The 21,359-nt window shown below is 54.0% G+C and overlaps 1 protein-coding gene across 4 annotated transcripts in view; it reads right to left on the bottom strand.

The window, feature by feature from the left end:
• Positions 1-21,359, bottom strand: part of tnr (tenascin R (restrictin, janusin)) — a 1,257,678-nt gene that overhangs the window by 848,680 nt on the left and 387,639 nt on the right. The window lies entirely within an intron of this gene.

Raw genomic sequence — 21,359 nt, forward strand, 5'->3', positions numbered from 1 at the left:
ACCTCAGGTCCAACCCCAGGACTCAACCCCAGGACTAAACCCCAGGACCCAACCCCAGGACCCAACCCCAGGACTCAACCCCACCAACTCAACCCCAGGACCCAACCCCACCAACCCAAACCTAGGAACTAAACCCCAGGACCCACCCCCTGGAGCCAACCCCGGGACCAAACCCCGGGACCAAAAACGAGGACCCAACCTCAGGAGCCAACCTCAACAACACCACCCCAGGACGCAAACCCAGGACCCAACCACGGGACCCAACCCCAGAACCCAACCCCACCAACCCCAGGATCCAACCCCACCAACTCAAACCAGGACCCAACCCTAGGATCCAACCCCACCAACTCAACCCCAGGAACTCAACCCCAGAACCAAACCCCAGGATCCAACCCCAGGACCCAACCCCAACAACTCAACCCCAGGAATTGAACCCCGGGAACCAACCGCAGGATCCAACCCCACCAACCCAACCTCAGGAACTCAACACCAGGACCCAACCCCAGGACCCAACCCCAATAACTCAACCCCAGGACACAACCCCAGGATCCAGCCCCACCAACTCAACCTCAGGAACTCAACCCCAGGGCCCAACCCCAGGACCCAACCCAACCAACTCAACCCCAGAACCCAACCTCAGGACCCAACCCAACCAACTAAACCCCAGGACCCAACCCCAGGATCCAACCACACCAACTCAACCCCAGGACACAACCGCGGGACCCAACACAAACAACTCAACCCCATGACCCAACCCCAGGACCCAACCCCAGGATCCAACCCCACCAACTCAACCCCAGGACCCAACCCCAGGACCCAACCCAACCAACTCAACCCCAGGACACAACCCCAGGACCCAACTGTTGTGTATGTACCTTTAAGGGAATAACTGGTCTTAGACTGCAGTACCGGCAGTGACCACCCCTGTATAAAAGTCCCTAGCAGGCTTCTGTAGTTTCAGTTTCAAGCTGCCTCTTGTTCAGTAAAGTACCTGTTAAACTGTTCTCCCGAAGTCCGTGTATTATTGAGGCGCGGACTTTACAGTGGCGACGAGTAAGTTCGAACTCACCTGCAGTGTGGCATCATCGCACGGGGATCTCGGCTGAAAGGAAGGTCCTGGAAGGTCGTAGTCTGAGCAACGGGCGTCGACCGAGGGCAACCGCCCAAAGAATCCATCGGTGTTTGGAGAATTACGGGAAAGACTGTGGTTCCAGCGAATCGTGCTGGTAGCAGGTAGCGCGCTGACCCTTCCGGACTGCGGCGGGCTCAAGCTCGATCGAGCGGCTCTACAAATCGGGCCGCGCAGCATCGCCAGGAAAAGAAAACAAGAGAGAGAGGGTGGAGCGCACAGGGTGCGGTCGGTGCTCGAGAACAGGACAGCAGAGAGAAACTAAACGGGGGGGAAGGAAAGCGAGACGCGCCGAAGCTGCGAGTCGCCGCCATTACCCCATAGAACACTAGGAGCAGCGTGGCTGTAAGGGGACGAAGCAAAAGTGCGGGAGGCGCCATTTTATCCCGTTGGGGAAGAAGCAAAAGCGCGGGAGGCGCCATTTTATTCCATTGGGGAAGAAGCAAAAGCGCGGGAGGCGCCATTTTAAATCGCCCAAGATGCCGAAAAGTGGCAGTATCACTGCTTTCGACAACGAGGTAGAAGACTGGACCACGTATGTGGAAAGAATTGAAGTGTACTGCAAGGCAAATGAGGTGGCTGATGGAAAGAGGGCGTCGGTATTATTAAATCTGATGGCTGCAAGTACATACGGCCTATTGCGGAATTTAATTACCCCAGCTAAACCAATGGAGAAAAGTTTTGAGGAGATTGTTCATATCTTACAGGAACATGTAAGCCCTACACCACTGCTGATAGCAGAAAGGTTCAAGTTCCATAAAAGAAACCAGCACAAAGATGAGAGCAATGCTGACTATCTTACGGAACTACGCAAGTTATCGAAGCACTGCCAGTTCGGAGCAGGACTGGCAGACACCTTACGGGATAAGTTTGTCTGCGGGCTCCAGAGTGAAGGAACCCAGAAACGACTACTTTCAAAAAAGGACCTGACGCTAGAACAGGCTTTCAGCGTGGCAGTATCCTACGAAGCAGCAGTACGGGGAGCTGCGGAAATACAACAGAAACCACAAGAATACAGCGCTAACGAAATGGCGTATGGAGCCGAAAAGTGCTATCGCTGCGGCAGAACAACCCATGAGCAGAAGGACTGCTGGTTTAAAGACAAAATATGCAGGCAATGCGGGAAAATGGGACACATAGCAAGAGTCTGCAGGTCGGGAAAGAAGACCAACACGACAAGAACTACTAAGGAACAGTACAGGAAAGTAAAGAAACTGACAGATAGTAGTTCAGAAGATCAGGAGAGTGATAAGGACTCCGGGAGCAGGCGACTAAGTTGTTTAAAGTTACACAACGTGATCGCAAAAGAAGATCACCGAACCATTTGGGTCACCCTCATGATAGCAGGGTCCCCAGTGAAGATGTAAGAAGTCACACAACACCAGGTTATAGTCCAACAGCTTTATTTGAAATCACAAGCTTTCGGAGCGCTGCTCCTTCTTCAGGTGAAGTGGAGAAATGCATAAAGACACAGCTTATATAGTCAGAGAATCATGTCAGATGTTTACAGGTAACCTTTCCAACTGCCATTTATCGCACCTCGGCAGAGAGATAATCACAGCAGTCAAAGGTGTGAATGGTGTCCAAACAGGTCAGTCAGGGAAACATTACATCAAAGAACAATGAGGTGGGGTCACAAGGGGTCAAATATTGCAGATGCTGGGGTCTGTATGAAAAACAAAAAAACAGACAAAAAACATTTTTTTTGGCTGGAAATCACAGCAGGTCCGGCCGCATCTGTGTAGAGAGAACAAGCCAATGTCGACTCAAGTCTGGATGACCCTGCATCAGGTGGGGTTACATGTAGCATGATATGAACCCAAGATCTCGGTTGAGGCCGTCCTCATGAGTGCGGAACTTGGCTATCAGTTTCTGCTCGACGATTTTGCGTTGTCGTGTGTCTCGAAGGCCACCTTGGAGAATGCTTACCCGAAGATCGGAGGCTGAATGTCCTTGACTGCTGAAGTGTTCCCCGACTGGGAGGGAACACTCCTGCCTGGTGATTGTTGCGTGGTGTCCGTTCATCCGTTGTCGCAGTGTCTGCATGGTCTCGCCGATGTACCATGCTCCGGGGCATCCTTTCCTGCAACGTATGAGGTAGACAACGTTGGCCGAGTCACATGAGTATGTACCATGTACCTGGTGGGTGGTGTTTCAACACAGATACCATCATCACACGTGAGGACACCACCCACCAGGTACATGGTACATACTCATGTGACTCGGCCAACGTTGTCTACCTCATACGTTGCAGGAAAGGATGCCCCGGAGCATGGTACATCGGCGAGACCATGCAGACACTGCGACAACGGATGAACGGACACCGCGCAACAATCACCAGGCAGGAGTGTTCCCTCCCAGTCGGGGAACACTTCAGCAGTCAAGGACATTCAGCCTCCGATCTTCGGGTAAGCATTCTCCAAGGTGGCCTTCGAGACACACGACAACGCAAAATCGTCGAGCAGAAACTGATAGCCAAGTTCCGCACTCATGAGGACGGCCTCAACCGAGATCTTGGGTTCATATCACGCTACATGTAACCCCACCTGATGCAGGGTCATCCAGACTTGAGTCGACATTGGCTTGTTCTCTCTACACAGATGCGGCCGGACCTGCTGTGATTTCCAGCCAAAAAAAATGTTTTTTGTCTGTTTTTTTGTTTTTCATACAGACCCCAGCATCTGCAATATTTGACCCCTTGTGACCCCACCTCATTGTTCTTTGATGTAATGTTTCCCTGACTGACCTGTTTGGACACCATTCACACCTTTGACTGCTGTGATTATCTCTCTGCCGAGGTGCGATAAATGGCAGTTGGAAAGGTTACCTGTAAACATCTGACATGATTCTCTGACTATATAAGCTGTGTCTTTATGCATTTCTCCACTTCACCTGAAGAAGGAGCAGCGCTCCGAAAGCTTGTGATTTCAAATAAAGCTGTTGGACTATAACCTGGTGTTGTGTGACTTCTTACATTTGTCCACCCCAGTCCAACTCCGGCATCTCCACACCCAGTGAAGATGGAATTGGACACAGGATCAGCCCTAACTGTCATGAATCGACGAGACTATGAGCGGCTATTCTCACACATACGCTTAAAGGACACGTCCATTGTATTGAAGACATACACGGGGCAAAAGGTCTACCCCAGAGGAAAAATAAGGGTACCAGTTGAATATAACGGAAAGGAAACACAGAAACTATACATGTATATACTATGAGATGGAGGACCACCATTATTGGGACGTGAATGGATCCGAAGACTACAATTGGATTGGCATTCCATTCTGGCACTAACTGTGACTGACAAAAAAGATGATGACGTCGCACCTGGACGTCTGTCACAAATTCTATCTGACGCGGAAGAGGTGTTCCAACAAGGACTTGGGACACTAAAAGGAGTAAAGGCAACCATAAAGATTGAGGATAATGCAACCCCAAAATTTTTCAAGGCCAGACCGGTGCCATACGCGATACACCCAGCTGTGGAAGCTGAACTGCAGAGTCTGGAGCATTCGGGGGTGCTGTCTAAGGTGGACTGGAGCGAGTGGGCCACACCCATCGTTCCTGTAATGAAGAAAGCATTGAGCAGCACGCCTGGGGAGCCAAGGAAGGTTCGCATCTGTGGGGACTTCAACGTGACTGTGAACCCAGTCCTGCACACAGTACAGTATCCGCTTCCGCGGATAGAAGATATTTTCACCTCACTATCTGGAGGGAAACGTTTTACAAAGATTGACCTGGCTCAAGCGTATCTACAAATGGAGGTGGAAGAAGCATCTAGGAAATACCTCACGATAAACACTCACAAAGGCCTTTACCAGTACAATCGACTGGTACTTGGGGTAGCATCGGCCCCGGCTATGTGGCAGAGGGCAATGGAACAAGTCCTGCAAGGGATTCCGGGGACCCAGTGTTATTTGGACGACATCCTGGTCACAGGCGAAAATGACAATGAACACCTTGCCAACCTGGAACAGGTGCTCACGAGATTGCAGGAATATGGGCTACGAGCCAACCGTCCCAAATGCGAGTTCTTCAGGAGACAAATCTCGTATTGTGGCCACATGATTGATGAGGAAGGATTGCATAAGTCGCCGGACAAGATTGAGGCTGTAGTCAAGGCTCCAGCACCAGAAAATGTGTCACAACTGAGGTCGTTCCTCGGGTTGGTGAACTACTACCATAAGTTCTTGCCGAATTTATCTACAATTCTGCACCCACTGAAAGCCCTCCTTCAAACTGGTGTAACATGGAAATGGAGTGATGAGTGTAAGCGTGCCTTTCAGGAATGTAAATGCCAAATCACTTCATAGATACATAGATACATAGAAGATAGGAGCAGGAGTAGGCCATTCGGCCCTTCGAGCCTGCTCCGCCATTCAATGAGATCATGGCTGATCATCCAAATTCAGTACCCGGTCCCTGCCTTCTCCCCATATCCCTTGATCCCTTTAGCCTTAAGAAATATATCCAACTCTTTCTTGAATATACTTAATGAACTGGCCTCCACCGCCCTCTGTGGCAGAGAATTCCACAGGTTCACCACTCTCTGGATGAAGAAATTCCTCCTCATTTCAGTCCTAAATGGCTTACCCCTTATCCTTAGACTATGACCCCTGGTTCTGGACTCCCCGGCCATCAGAAACATCCTTCCTGCATCTAGTCTGTCCAGGCCTGACAGAATTTTATAGGTTTCGATGAGATCCCCTCTCAATCTTCTAAATTCCAGTGAGTATAACCCCAATCGACCCAATCTCTCCTCATACCTCATTCCTGCCATCCCACGTATCAGCCTGGTGAATCTTCGCTGCACTCCTTCCATGGCAAGAACGTCCTTCCTCAGGTAAGGCGACCAAAACTGCACACAATACTCAAGGTGTGGCCTCACCAAGGCCCTGTACAACTGTAGCAAGGCATCCTTGTTCTTGTACTCGAACCCTCTTGCTACGAAGGCCAACATACCATTTGCCTTCTTAACCGCCTGCTGCACCTGCATGCTTACCTTCAGCGACTGGTGTACAAGAACACCCAGGTCTCTTTGCACTTCCCCTTCTCCCAAACTATTACCATTCAAATAATAATCTGCCTTCCTGTTTTTGCCACCAAAGTGGATAACCTCACATTTATCCACATTATAGTGCATTTGCCATGTTTCTGCCCAATCACCCAACCTGTCCAAATCGTGCTGGAGTTTCACGACATCCTCCTCACAGCATACCTTCCCCCCAGCTTTGTGTCGTCTGCAAATTTGGAGATATTACATCCAATTCCCTCGTCCAGATCATTAATATATACTGTGAACTGCTGGGGTCCTAGGACCGATCCTTGCGGTACCCCACTAGTCACTGCCTGCCACTCGGAAAACGACCTGTTTATTCCAACTCTTTGCTTTCTGTACATCAACCAGTTCTCTATCCAAGTCAATACCTTGCCCCCAATCCCATGTGCCTTAATTTCGCACGCTAATCTCTTGTGCGGGACCTTATCGAAAGCCTTCTGAAAGTCCAAATACACCACATCCACAGTCCAAAGATGTGCGGGTTAGGTTGATTGGCTATGATAAATTGACCCTTAGTGTTAGGGGGATTAAATACATGGGGTTATGGGGATAGGGTGGGATATGTGTTGGTGTAGGGGTTACGGGGATCGGGTGGGATATGTGTCGGTGCAGGCTCGATGGGCCGAAATGGCCTCTATCTGCACTGTGGGGTTTCTGTGATTCTGTGATTCTCCCTTATCTATTTTACCAGTTACATCCTCAAAAAATTCCAGTAGATTAGTCAAGCATGATTTACCTTTTGTAAATCCATGTTGACGTTGTCCGATCCAGTCACTGCTTTCCAAGTGCTCTGCTATTACATCTTTTATAATGGACTCTAGCATTTTCCCCACTACCGATGTCAAGCTTACCGGTCTATAATTCCCCGCCTTTTCTCTACCACCTTTTTTGAATAGTGGGGTAACATTAGCTACCCGCCAATCCATGGGTACCGTTCCAGAGTCTATCAAGTTCTGGAAGATGACCAGCAACGCATCTACTATTTCTAGGGCCACTTCCTTAAGTACCCTGGGATGTAGATTATCAGGCCCTGGGGATTTATCGGCCTTCAGTCCCATCAATTTTCCTAACACTATTTCCCTACAAATACTGATTTCTTTCAGTTCCACCCTTTCATCAGACCCTATGTTCCCCGGCATCTCTGGGAGGTTATTTGTGTCCTCCTTTGTGAAGACAGAAACAAAATATGTATTTAGTTGGTCTGCCATTTCTTTGTTCCCCATGATAAATTCCCCCGATTCTGACTGCAAGGCACCTACGCTTGACTTCACCAATCTTTTGCTCTTCACATATCTATAAAAGCTTTTACAGTCAGTTTTTATGTTTGCTGCAAGCTTACTCTCATATTCTATTTTCCCTTTCTTAATTAATCCCTTTGTTCTCCTTTGTTGAATCCTAAACTGCTCCCAATCCTCAGGGTTATTGCTTTTTCTGGCCAATTTATATGCCCTCTCCTTGGACCTTATGCTATCCCTAATTTCCCTTGTTAGCCACGGTTGGGTCACCTTTTTTGTTTTATTTTTATGCCAAATTGGGATGAACAAATTCTGTAGCTCATCCATTCGGTCTTTGAATGTTTGCCATTGCCTATCCACCGTCAACCCTTTGAGTGCCATTCCCCAATCAATCCTACCCAACTCGCTCCTCAGACCATCATAATTTCCTTTATTTAAATTGAGGACCCTAGTCTCCGAGTCAACTACTTCATTCTCCATCTTAATGAAGAATTCGATCATATTATGATTGCTCCGACCCAAGGGGCCTCTTACAACAAGATTGCTAATTAATCCTTTCTCGTTGCAGTCTAAGATGGCCTGATCTCTGGTTGGTTCCTCGACATATTGGTCCAGGAAACCATCCCGTAAACACTCCAGGAATTCCTCCTCCACAGTATTGTTACTCATTTGGTTGGCCCAATCTATATGTAGATTAAAGTCACCCATGATGACTGCTGTGCCCTTATTGCACGCTTCTTTAATTTCTCTTTGAATGCCATCCCCAACCTCCGCCTTACTGTTTGGAGGTCTATAAACCACTCCCACTAACGTTTTTTTCCCCTTAGTATTTCTCAATTCTACCCATACAGATTCCACCTCATCAGAGCTAATATCCTTCATTACAATTGTGTTAATCCCTTCTTTAACCAGTAATGCTACCCCACCTCCCTTTCCTTTTTGCCTATCTTTCCTGAATATCGAATACCCCTGGATGTTGAGTTCCCAGTCCTGGCCTTCCTTGAGCCACGTTTCCGTAATCCCAACCAAATCGTATTTGTTTACTTCTATTTGCGCAGCCAATTCATCCACCTTATTACAAATGCTCCTTGCATTAAGACACAAAGCCTTCAGGCTTGTTTTGTTAACGCTCTTAGACCTATTCGAATTATTATTTACTGTGGCCATGTTTGATTTAAACCGTTGATTTCTCTGACTGCCACTTTTGTTTTTCTCCTTCCTATCTTTTGCTTTTATCCTTGTTTCCCTTTCCTCTGTCTCCCTGCTCAGGTTCCCAACCCCCTGCCATTTTAGTTTAAACCCTCCGCCACAGCACTAGCAAACACTCCCCCTAGGACATTGGTTCCAGCCCTGCCCAGGTGCAGACTGTCCGGTTTGAACTGGTCCCATCTCCCCCAGAACCGGTTCCAATGTCCCAGGAACTTGAATCCCTCCCCCTGGCACCATTCCTCTAGCCACGTATTCATCTGAAGTATCCTTCTATTTCTACTCTGACTAGCACGTGGCACTGGTAGCAATCCTGAGATTACTACCTTTGAGGTCCTGTTTTTTAATTTATCTCCTAACTCCCTATACTCCGCTTTTAGGACCTCATCCCGCTTTTTACCTATATCGTTGGTGCCTATATGCACCACGACAACTGGCTCTTCACCCTCCCCTTCCAAGATGTTCTGGAGTCGCTCGGAGACACCCTTAACCCTTGCACCAGGGAGGCAACACACCATCCTGGAGTCTCATTTGCGGCCGCAGAAACGCCTATCTATTCCCCTTACAATTGAATCCCCTATTACTATAGCTCTACCCCTCTTTTTCCTCCCATTCTGTGCAGCAGAGCCACCCCTGGTGCCAGAAAGTTGGCTGCTGCTGCCTTCCTCTGATAAGCCTCTGATAAGTACTCAAAGTGGTGTATCTATTGGAGAGGGGGATGGCCACAGGGGACCCCTGCACTACCTGCCTGCGCCTGGTACTCTGCCTGTTGGTCACCCGTTCCCTTTCTTCCTGTCCAACCTCTACCTGCGGTGTGTCCAACTCTGTAAATGTGCTATTCACGTTGTCCTGAGCATCGTGAATGCTCCAGTATGTGTCCAATCGCAGCTCCAGTGCCACAATGCGGTCTTTCAGTAGCTGCAGCTGGATGCACTTCCTGCACATGTAGTTGTCAGGGACACCGGAAGTGTCCCTGAGTTCCCACATATTGCAGGAGGAGCAGATCACGGGGCCCGGCTGTCCTGCCATGACTTACCCTTTAATTAATTGAATTTAAATTAAATCAATCAATCCCACTAATTACACTACAGTTAACTGGTTTACCAACAGTCCCTGCTACACCGGAGAGACCTTAGAAACTATAAACCAGAGTTAAAGTTTAAAAAAAAGAGATATACTCACCAACCAAATACTCACCAACCAATCACTTACCTGCTTCCTGGCGACGTCACACTTTGATTACTTTTTACCTCTCTCCCCTGCTGTTGAATTGGTATGCTGCTCCTGACTCACTGCCGCCGGTTTGAACTGCCGCCGATGCTGTGTTCCCACAAGGCCCGCTCTAGTCGGGCTGCTCCTGACTCACTGCCGCCGGTTTGAACTGCCACCGATGCTGTGTTCCCACAAGGCCCGCTCTAGTCGGGCTGCTCCTGACTCACTGCCGTCGGTTTGAACTGCCGCCGATGCTGTGTTCCCACAAGGCCCGCTCTAGTCGGGCTGCTCCTGACTCACTGCCACCGGTTTGAACTGCCACCGATGCTGTGTTCCCACAAGGCCCGCTCTAGTCGGGCTGCTCCTGACTCACTGCCACCGGTTTGAGCTGCCGCCGATGCTGTGTTCCCACAAGGCCCGCTCCAGTCGGGCTGCTCCTGACTTCAAAAGAAGTACTGGCCCACTACAAGCCAACACTACTGATTCGGTTGGCATGTGATGCGTCACCTTACGGCATCGGAGCGGTGCTGTCACACAAATTCCGTGACAGTTCAGAGAGGCCAATAGCCTTTGCATCGCGCTCGCTAACCTCAGCCGAGCGTAACTACGCCCAGATTGACAGGTAGGCCCTCAGCCTGGTGTGGGGGTGAAGAAGTTCAATCACTATCTGCACGGGCAAAAATTCACCCTACTGACTGATCATCAACCCCTGGTCTCAATTTTTAACCCAAAGAAGGGCGTTCCGGTGATGACGGCGCAACGGCTGCAAAGATGGTCACTTTTTCTAGGGGCACATCAGTATGACATAGAGTACAAAGGTACGAAACAACATGGAAACACTGATGGGCTGTCGCACCTACCGTTGCCTACGGCGGAAGAAGCACCTGCAGTGGACCCGGTGGAGATATTCCATGCAACCATAGTCGAATGTTTGCCTGTTACAAATGCAAGTATTGAGAAGGGAACCCGAAATGACCCGACACTCTCTCGGGTCTATGATTTGACGGTGAAGCGATGGCCAGAATATGGCGACTCACTGTTGCCAGCATTCTCGCCAAGGAGGGAACAGCTGTCAGTGTGCCGGGGAACCTTGATGTGTGGATCCCGAGTGGTAATTCCACCCAAGTTGAGAGATAGAGCACTCAATGAGCTTCATGAGGGTCATCTGGGAGGGGTAAAAATGAAGAGCCTAGCCAGGGCGTTTGTGTGGTGGCCGGGAATTGAGAAAGAAATCGAGGATATGACCAAGAGATGCACAGGATGCCAGAAGGTCCAAAACGCTCCACCACAGGCCCCGCTACATCCATGGGAGTGGCCCTCATCTCCATGGCAATGGGTACACATTGATTTCGCTGGTCCATTTATGGACTCAATGTTTCTAATCGCTGTGGACGCCCATTCGAAATGGCCAGAGGTCATTAAAATGTCCTCCACCACCACGGAGAAAACTATTGCAGTTCTAAGGACCATCTTCGCCAGGAATGGGTTGCCAGAACAGATCTGTTCCGACAATGGCCCACAGTTTGTGTCTGAGGATTTCCGGAGGTTCCTGAAGAATAATGGGGTGAAACATTACACATCTGCCCCATATCATCCAGCCACAAATGGATTGGCTGAGATGTTTGTTCAGACCTTTAAAAAGGCCATAAAGGCAATGTATAATGATGACACACAAGGTGGATAACTTCCTGTTTGCTTACCGGAATGCGACACATGCAGTAACCAACCAAACTCCAGCTGTACTGTTTTTCAACCGGAGACTAAGATGTCGCTTGGATTTGCTCAAACCAAACATAAGACGAGATGTTGAGGATAAGCAGTTCCAGCACATAAATGAGAAGCCAACCAGAAGCTTCAAGATAGGGCAACCAGTCTTGGCCCGCGACTACTGAACAGAAAAATGGCAGCCAGGCACGATATGCACACAGCAGGGACCACTAATGTACACAGTGGACGTTGGAGAGAGCATCGTGAGACGCCATGCTGACCAGATTCTAGAGTCACAGGAACAAACCAAACCTGTACCACAAGCATGTGCACCTGGTAATGAGCCCGAAGTACAGATTGCATCTACCTCAGAAGCAGGGGTATTGGATGCTGACGAACCAACCAATGACAATGAGCCAGAATTGACTCCACTGCCAGAACAGGATACTCGAGAAAGGCGCGATCCAGTCCGGATCAGGAAGCCTCCTCAAAGACTGAACTGATAAATGACTATTTCAGTTGATGTATATATTACTGCGAAAATTGTAATTGTAATTAGTTATTAATTAGTTGTTAAATGAATGTTATGTACTGTTTATCTAAAAGGGGAGGAATTGTTGTGTATGTACCTTTAAGGGAATAACTGGTCTTAGACTGCAGTACCGGCAGTGACCACCTATGTAAAAAAGGCCCTAGCAGGCTTCTGTAGTTTCAGTTTCAAGCTGCCTCTTGTTCAGGAAAGTACCTGTTAAACTGTTCTCCCGAAGTCCGTGTATTATTGAGGCGCGGACTTTACACCAACACCAGGATACAACCCCACCAACTCAAACCCAGGACCCAATCCCAGGACCCAACCCCACCAACTCAACCATAGGAGCCAACCCAACCAACTCCACCCCATGACCCAACCCCAGGACCCAACCCAGGACCCAAACCCAGGACCCAACCCAACCAACTCAACCCCAGGACCCAATCCCAGGAACCAACCCCATCAACTCAACCCCAGGACCCAACCCCACCGACTCAACCCCAGGACCCAACCCCACCAACTCAACCCCAGGACCCAACCCCACCAAGTCAACCCCAGGACACAACCCCAGGACACAACCCTAGGACCCAACTCCACCAAATCAACCCCATGACACAACCACAGGATCCAACCCCACCAACTCAACCCCAGGACTCAACCCCACCAACTCAACCCCAGGACCCAACCCCAGGACCCAACCACACCAACTCAAACCCAGGACCCAACCCTAGGACCCAAGCCGACCAACCCAACCCCAGGATCCAACCCCACCAACTGAACCCCAGGACCCAACCCCAGGACCCAACCCCAGGACCCAACCCCACCAACCCAGCCCCAGGATCCAACCCCACCAACTGATCCCCGGGTCCCAACCCTGGGTCCCAACCCCTGAACCCAACCCCCGGACCCAACACCAGGATCCAACTCCACAAACTCAACCCCAGGACCCAATCCCACCAACTCAACCCCAGGACCCAACCCAACCAACTCAACCCCAGGACCCAACCCAACCAACTCAACCCCAGGACCCAACCCCAGGACCCTACCCCAGGACCCAACCCCAGGATCCAACCCCACCCAGTGAACCCCAGGACCCAAATCCAGGACCCAACCCAACCAACTCAACACCAGGACCCAATCCCAGGACCCAACCCCATCAACTCAACCCCAGGACCCAACCCCACCAACCCAACCCCAGGACCCAACCCCACCAACTCAACCCCAGGACACAACCCCAGGACCCAACCCCAGGATCCAACTCCACCAACTCAACCCCATGACACAACTCCAGGATCCAACCCCACCAACTCAACCCCAGGACCCAACCCCACAAGCTCAACCCCAGGACCCAACCCCAGGACCCAAACCCAGGACCCAACCCCAGGATCCAACCCCACCAACTGAACCCCAGGACCCAAACCCAGGACCCAACCCAACCAACTCAACCCCAGGACCCAATCAAAGGAACCAACACCATCAACTCAACCCCAGGACCCAACCCCACCAACTCAACCCCAGGACCCAACCCCACCAACCCAACCCCAGGACCCAACCCCACCAACTCAACCCCAGGACCCAACCACACCAACCCAACCCCAGGACCCAACCCCACCAACTCAACCCCAGGACACAACCCCAGGACCCAACCCCAGGATCCAACTCCACCAACTCAACCCCATGACACAAGCCCAGAATTCAACCCCACCAACTCAACCCCAGGACCCAACCCCACAAGCTCAACCCCAGGACCCAACCCCAGGACCCAACCACACCAACTCAAACCCAGGACCCAACCCCACCAACTCAACCCCAGGACCCAACCCCACCAACCCAACCCCAGGACCCAATCCCGCCAACTCAACCCCAGGACCCAACCCCAGGACCCTACCCCAGGACCCAACCCCAGGCTCCAACCCCACCCACTGAACCCCAGGACCAAAACCCAGGACCCAACCCAACCAACTCAACACCAGGACCCAATCCCAGGACACAACCCCATCAACTCAACCCCAGGACCCAACCCCACCAACTCAACCCCAGGACCCAACCCCACCAGCTCAACCCCAGGACCCAACCCCACAAGCTCAACCCCAGGACCCAACCCCAGGACCCAACCACACCAACTCAAACCCAGGACCCAACACCACCAACTAATCCCCGGGACCCAACCATGGGTCCCAACCCCTGAACCCAACCCCCGGACCCAACCCCAGGGTCCAACCCCACAAACTCAACCCCAGGATCCAACCCCTGGACCCAACCCCAGGATTCAACCCCACAAACTCAAACCCAGGACCCAACCCCCGGACCCAACCCCAGGACCCAACCCCACAAACTCAACCCCAGGACCAACCCCACCAACTGAACCCCGGGACCCAATCCCACCAACTCAACCCCATGACCCAAACCCATGACCCAAACACAGGACGCAGTCCCAGGACCCAACCACACCAACTCAACCCCAGGACCAACCCAAGCAACTCAACCCCAGGACCCAACCCAACAAACTCAACCCCAGGACCCAACCCCAGGACCCAACCCAACAAACTCAACCCCAGGACCCAACCCCAGGACCCAACCCAACAAACTCAACCCCAGGACCCAACCCCAGGACCCAACCCCAGGACCCAACCCAAGCAACTCAACCCCAGGACCCAACCCCAGGACCCAACCCAACAAACTCAACCCCAGGACCCAACCCCAGGACCCAACCCCAGGACCCAACCCCACCAACTCAACCCCATGACTCAACCCCAGGACCGTACCCCAGGACCCAACTCAAAAAACTCAACCCCAGGATCCAACCACAACAACTCAACACCAGGACCCAACCCCAGGACCCAACCCACCAACTCAACCCCAGGACATAACCACAGGACCCAACCCCACCAACTCAACTCCAGGATCCAACCCCACCAACTCAACCCCAGGACCCAACCCCAGGACCAAACCCCACCAACCCAACCCCAGGACCCAACCCCACCAACTCAACCCCAGGACACAACCACAGGACCCAACCCCAGGGCCCAACCCCACCAACTCAACCCCATGACCCAACCCCAGCATCCAACCCCACCAACTCAACCACAGGACCCAACCCCAGGACCCAACCCCAGTACCCACCCCCAGGACCCAACCCCAGGATCCAACCCCAGCAACTCAACCCCAGGATCCAACCCCAGGACCCAACCCCAGGACCCAACCCAAGGATCCAACCCCACCAACTTAACCCCAGGACCCAACCCCCGGACCCAACCCCAGGATCCAACCCCACAAACTCAACCCCAGGACCCAATCCCACCAACTCAACCCCAGGACTCAACCCCAGGAGCCAACCCCCGGACCCAACCCCAGGATCCAACCCCACAAACTCAACTCCAGGACCCAACCCCCGGACCCAACCCCAGGATCCAACCCCACAAACTCTAACCCAGGACCCAACCCCAGGATTCAACCCCACCAACTCAACCCCAGGACCCAACCCCACCAACCCAACCCCAGGACCCAACCCCACCAACTCAACCCCAGGACACAACCCCAGGACCCAACCCCAGGATCCAACTCCACCAACTCAACCCCATGACACAAGCCCAGGATTCAACCCCACCAACTCAACCCCAGGACCCAACCCCACAAGCTCAACCCCAGGACCCAACCCCAGGACCCAACCACACCAACTCAAACCCAGGACCCAACCCCACCAACTCAACCCCAGGACCCAACCCCACCAACCCAACCCCAGGACCCAACCCCGCCAACTCAACCCCAGGACCCAACCCCAGGACCCTACCCCAGGACCCAACCCCAGGATCCAACACCACCCACTGAACCCCAGGACCAAAACCCAGGACCCAACCCAACCAACTCAACACCAGGACCCAATCCCAGGACCCAACCCCATCAACTCAACCCCAGGACCCAACCCCACCAACTCAACCCCAGGACCCAACCCCACCAACCCAACCCCAGGACCCAACCCCACCAACTGAACCCCAGGACACAACCCCAGGACCCAACCCCAGGATCCAACTCCACCAACTCAACCCCATGACACAAGCCCAGGATCCAACCCCACCAGCTCAACCCCAGGACCCAACCCCACAAGCTCAACCCCAGGACCCAACCACACCAACTTAAACCCAGGACCCAACCCCACCAACTGATCCCCGGGACCCAACCCTGGGTCCCAGCCCCTGAACCCAACCCCCGGACCCAACACCAGGATCCAACCCCACGAACTCAACCCCAGGACCCAATCCCACCAACTCAACCCCAGGACTCAACCCCAGGACACAAACCCTGGACCCAACCCCAGGGTCCAACCCCACAAACTCAACCCCAGGATCCAACCCCTGGACCCAACCCCAGGATTCAACCCCACAAACTCAAACCCAGGACCCAACCCCCGGACCCAACCCCAGGACCCAACCCCACAAACTCAACGCCAGGACCAACCCCACCAACTGAACCCCGGGACCCAATCCCACCAACTCAACCCCATGACCCAAACCCATGACCCAAACACAGGACGCAGCCCCAGGACCCAACCACACCAACTCAACCCCAGGACCCAACCCCAGGACCCAACCCCAGGACCCAACCCAAGCAACTCAACCCCAGGACCCAACCCCAGGACCCAACCCAACAAACTCAACCCCAGGACCCAACCCCAGGACCCAACCCCACCAACTCAACCCCATGGCTCAACCCCAGGACCGTAACCCAGGACCCAACTCAAACAACTCAACCCCAGGATCCAACCACAACAACTCAACACCAGGACCCAACCCCAGGACCCAACCCACCAACTCAACCCCAGGACACAACCACAGGACCCAACCCCACCAACTCAACTCCAGGATCCAACCCCACCAACTCAACACCAGGACCCAACCCCAGGACCCAACCCCACCAACTCAACCCCAGGACCCAACCCCATCAACTCAACCCCAGGACCCAACCCCAGGACCCAAACCCACCAACCCAACCCCAGGACCCAACCCCACCAACTCAACCCCAGGACACAACCCCAGGGCCCAACCCCACCAACTCAACCCCATGACCCAACCCCAGCATCCAACCCCACCAACTCAACCACAGGACCCAACCCCAGGACCCAACCCCAGGATCCAACCCCAGCAACTCAACCCCAGGATCCAACCCCAGGACCCAACCCCAGGACCCAACCCAAGGATCCAACCCCACCAACTTAACCCCAGGACCCAACCCCCGGACCCAACCCCAGGATCCAACCCCACAAACTCAACCCCAGGATCCAACCCCACAAACTCAAACCCAGGACCCAACCCCAGGACCCAACCGCAGGACCCAACCCCACCAACAGAACCCCAGGACCCAACCCAGGACCCAACCCCACCAACTCAACCCCAGGACCCAACCCCACCAACCCAACCCCAGGACCCAACCCCACCAACTCAACCCCAGGACACAACCCCAGGACCCAACCCCAGGATCCAACTCCACCAACTCAACCCCATGACACAAGCCCAGGATTCAACCCCACCAACTCAACCCCAGGACCCAACCCCACAAGCTCAACCCCAGGACCCAACCCCAGGACCCAACCACACCAACTCAAACCCAGGACCCAACCCCACCAACTCAACCCCAGGACCCAACCCCACCAACCCAACCCCAGGACCCAACCCCGCCAACTCAACCCCAGGACCCAACCCCAGGACCCTACCCCAGGACCCAACCCCAGGATCCAACCCCACCCACTGAACCCCAGGACCAAAACCCAGGACCCAACCCAACCAACTCAACACCAGGACCCAATCCCAGGACCCAACCCCATCAACTCAACCCCAGGACCCAACCCCACCAACTCAACCCCAGGACCCAACCCCACCAACCCAACCCCAGGACACAACCCCACCAACTCAACCCCAGGACACAACCCCAGGACCCAACCCCAGGATCCAACTCCACCAACTCAACCCCATGACACAAGCCCAGGATCCAACCCCACCTACTCAACCCCAGGACCCAACCCCACAAGCTCAACCCCAGGCCCCAACCCCAGGACCCAACCACACCAACTCAAACCCAGGACCCAACCCCACCAACTGATCCCCGGGACCCAACCCTGGGTACCAACCCCTGAACCCAACCCCCGGACGCAACACATTCTCCCCGTGTTTGCGTGGGTTTTCTCCGGGTGCTCCGGTTTCCTCCCACAGTCCAAAGATGGGCAGGTTAGGTTGATTGGCTATGATAAATTGACCCTAAGTGTTAGTGGGATTAAATACGTGGGGTTACGGGGATAGGGTGGGATATGTGTTGGTGTAGGGGTTACGGGGATCGGGTGGGATATGTGTCGGTGCAGGCTCGATTGGCCGAAATGGCCTCTATCTGCATTGTGGGGTTTCTGTGATTTCTGTGAACACCAGGATCCAACCCTACGAACTCAACCCCAGGACCCAATCCCACCAACTCAACCCCAGGAGTCAACCCCAGGACACAAACCCCGGACCCAACCCCAGGGTCCAACCCCACAACTCAACCCCAGGATCCAACCCCCGGACCCAACCCCAGGATCCAACCCCACAAACTCAACCCCAGGATCCAACCCCACAAACTCAAACCCAGGACCCAACCCCAGGACCCAACCGCAGGACCCAACCCCACCAACAGAACCCCAGGACCCAACCCAGGACCCAACCCCACCAACTCAACCCCAGGACCCAACCCCACCAACCCAACCCCAGGACCCAACCCCACCAACTCAACCCCAGGACACAACCCCAGGACCCAACCCCAGGATCCAACTCCACCAACTCAACCCCATGACACAAGCCCAGGATTCAACCCCACCAACTCAACCCCAGGACCCAACCCCACAAGCTCAACCCCAGGACCCAACCCCAGGACCCAACCACACCAACTCAAACCCAGGACCCAACCCCACCAACTCAACCCCAGGACCCAACCCCACCAACCCAACCCCAGGACCCAACCCCGCCAACTCAACCCCAGGACCCAACCCCAGGACCCTACCCCAGGACCCAACCCCAGGATCCAACCCCACCCACTGAACCCCAGGACCAAAACCCAGGACCCAACCCAACCAACTCAACACCAGGACCCAATCCCAGGACCCAACCCCATCAACTCAACCCCAGGACCCAACCCCACCAACTCAACCCCAGGACCCAACCCCACCAACCCAACCCCAGGACACAACCCCACCAACTCAACCCCAGGACACAACCCCAGGACCCAACCCCAGGATCCAACTCCACCAACTCAACCCCATGACACAAGCCCAGGATCCAACCCCACCTACTCAACCCCAGGACCCAACCCCACAAGCTCAACCCCAGGCCCCAACCCCAGGACCCAACCACACCAACTCAAACCCAGGACCCAACCCCACCAACTGATCCCCGGGACCCAACCCTGGGTACCAACCCCTGAACCCAACCCCCGGACGCAACACATTCTCCCCGTGTTTGCGTGGGTTTTCTCCGGGTGCTCCGGTTTCCTCCCACAGTCCAAAGATGGGCAGGTTAGGTTGATTGGCTATGATAAATTGACCCTAAGTGTTAGTGGGATTAAATACGTGGGGTTACGGGGATAGGGTGGGATATGTGTTGGTGTAGGGGTTACGGGGATCGGGTGGGATATGTGTCGGTGCAGGCTCGATTGGCCGAAATGGCCTCTATCTGCATTGTGGGGTTTCTGTGATTTCTGTGAACACCAGGATCCAACCCTACGAACTCAACCCCAGGACCCAATCCCACCAACTCAACCCCAGGAGTCAACCCCAGGACACAAACCCCGGACCCAACCCCAGGGTCCAACCCCACAACTCAACCCCAGGATCCAACCCCTGGACCCAACCCCAGGATTCAACCCCACAAACTCAAACCCAGGACCCAACCCCTGGACCCAACCCCAGGAGCCAACCCCACAAACTCAACCCCAGGACCAACCCCATCAACTGAACCCCGGGACCCAATCCCACCAACTCAACCCCATGACCCAAACCCATGACCCAAACACAGGACGCAACCCCAGGACCCAACCACACCAACTCAACCCCAGGACCCAACCCAAGCAACTCAACCCCAGGACCCAACCCCAGGACCCAACCCAACAAACTCAACCCCAGGACCCAACCCCAGGACCCAACCCAACAAACTCAACCCCAGGACCCAACCCCAGGACCCAACCCAACAAACTCAACCCCAGGACCCAACCCCAGGACCCAACCCCAGGACCCAACCCAAGCAACTCAACCCCAGGACCCAACCCCAGGACCCAACCCAACAAACTCAACCCCAGGACCCAACCCCAGGACCCAACCCCACCAACTCAACCCCATGACTCAACCCCAGGACCGTACCCCAGGACCCAACTCAAACAACTCAACCCCAGGACCCAACCCCAGGATCCAACCCCAACAACTCAACACCAGGACCCAACCCCAGGACCCAACCCACCAACTCAACCCCAGGACACAACCACAGGACCCAACCCCACCAACTCAACTCCAGGATCCAACCCCACCAACTCAACACCAGGACCCAACCCCAGGACCCAACCCCACCAACTCAACCCCAGGACCCAACCCCATCAACTCAACCCCAGGACCCAACCCCAGGACCCAACCCCACCAACCCAACCCCAGGACCCAACCCCACAAACTCAACCCCAGGAGACAACCCCAGGACCCAACCCCAGGACCCAACCCCACCAAATCAACCCCATGACCCAACCCCAGGAGCCAACCCCAGGACCCAACCCCAGCATCCAACCCCACCAACGCAACCCCAGGACCCAACCCCAGGACCCAACCCCAGGATCCAACCCCACCAACTTAACCCCAGGACCCAACCCCCGGACCCAACCCCAGGATCCAACCCCACAAACTCAACCCCAGGACCCAATCCCACCAACTCAACCCCAGGACTCAACCCCAGGACCCAACCCCTGGACCCAACCCCAGGATCCAACCCCACAAACTCAACTCCAGGACCCAACCCCCGGACCCAACCCCAGGATCCAACCCCACAAACTCAACCCCAGGACCCAACCCCAGGACCCAACCCCACCAACACAAACACAGGATCCAACCCCACCAACCCAACCCCAGGACCCAACCCCGCCAACTCAACCCCAGGACCCAACCCCAGGACCGTACCCCAGGACCCAACCCCAGGCTCCAACCCCACCCACTGAACCCCAGGACCAAAACCCAGGACCCAACCCAACCAACTCAACACTAGGACCCAATCCCAGGACACAACCCCA

This window comes from Somniosus microcephalus, chromosome 3 (assembly GCF_052327205.1).
Source record: "Somniosus microcephalus isolate GS21.2 chromosome 3, FLI_Smic_1.0, whole genome shotgun sequence".
In the NCBI taxonomy this organism is placed as follows: Eukaryota; Metazoa; Chordata; class Chondrichthyes; order Squaliformes; family Somniosidae; genus Somniosus; species Somniosus microcephalus.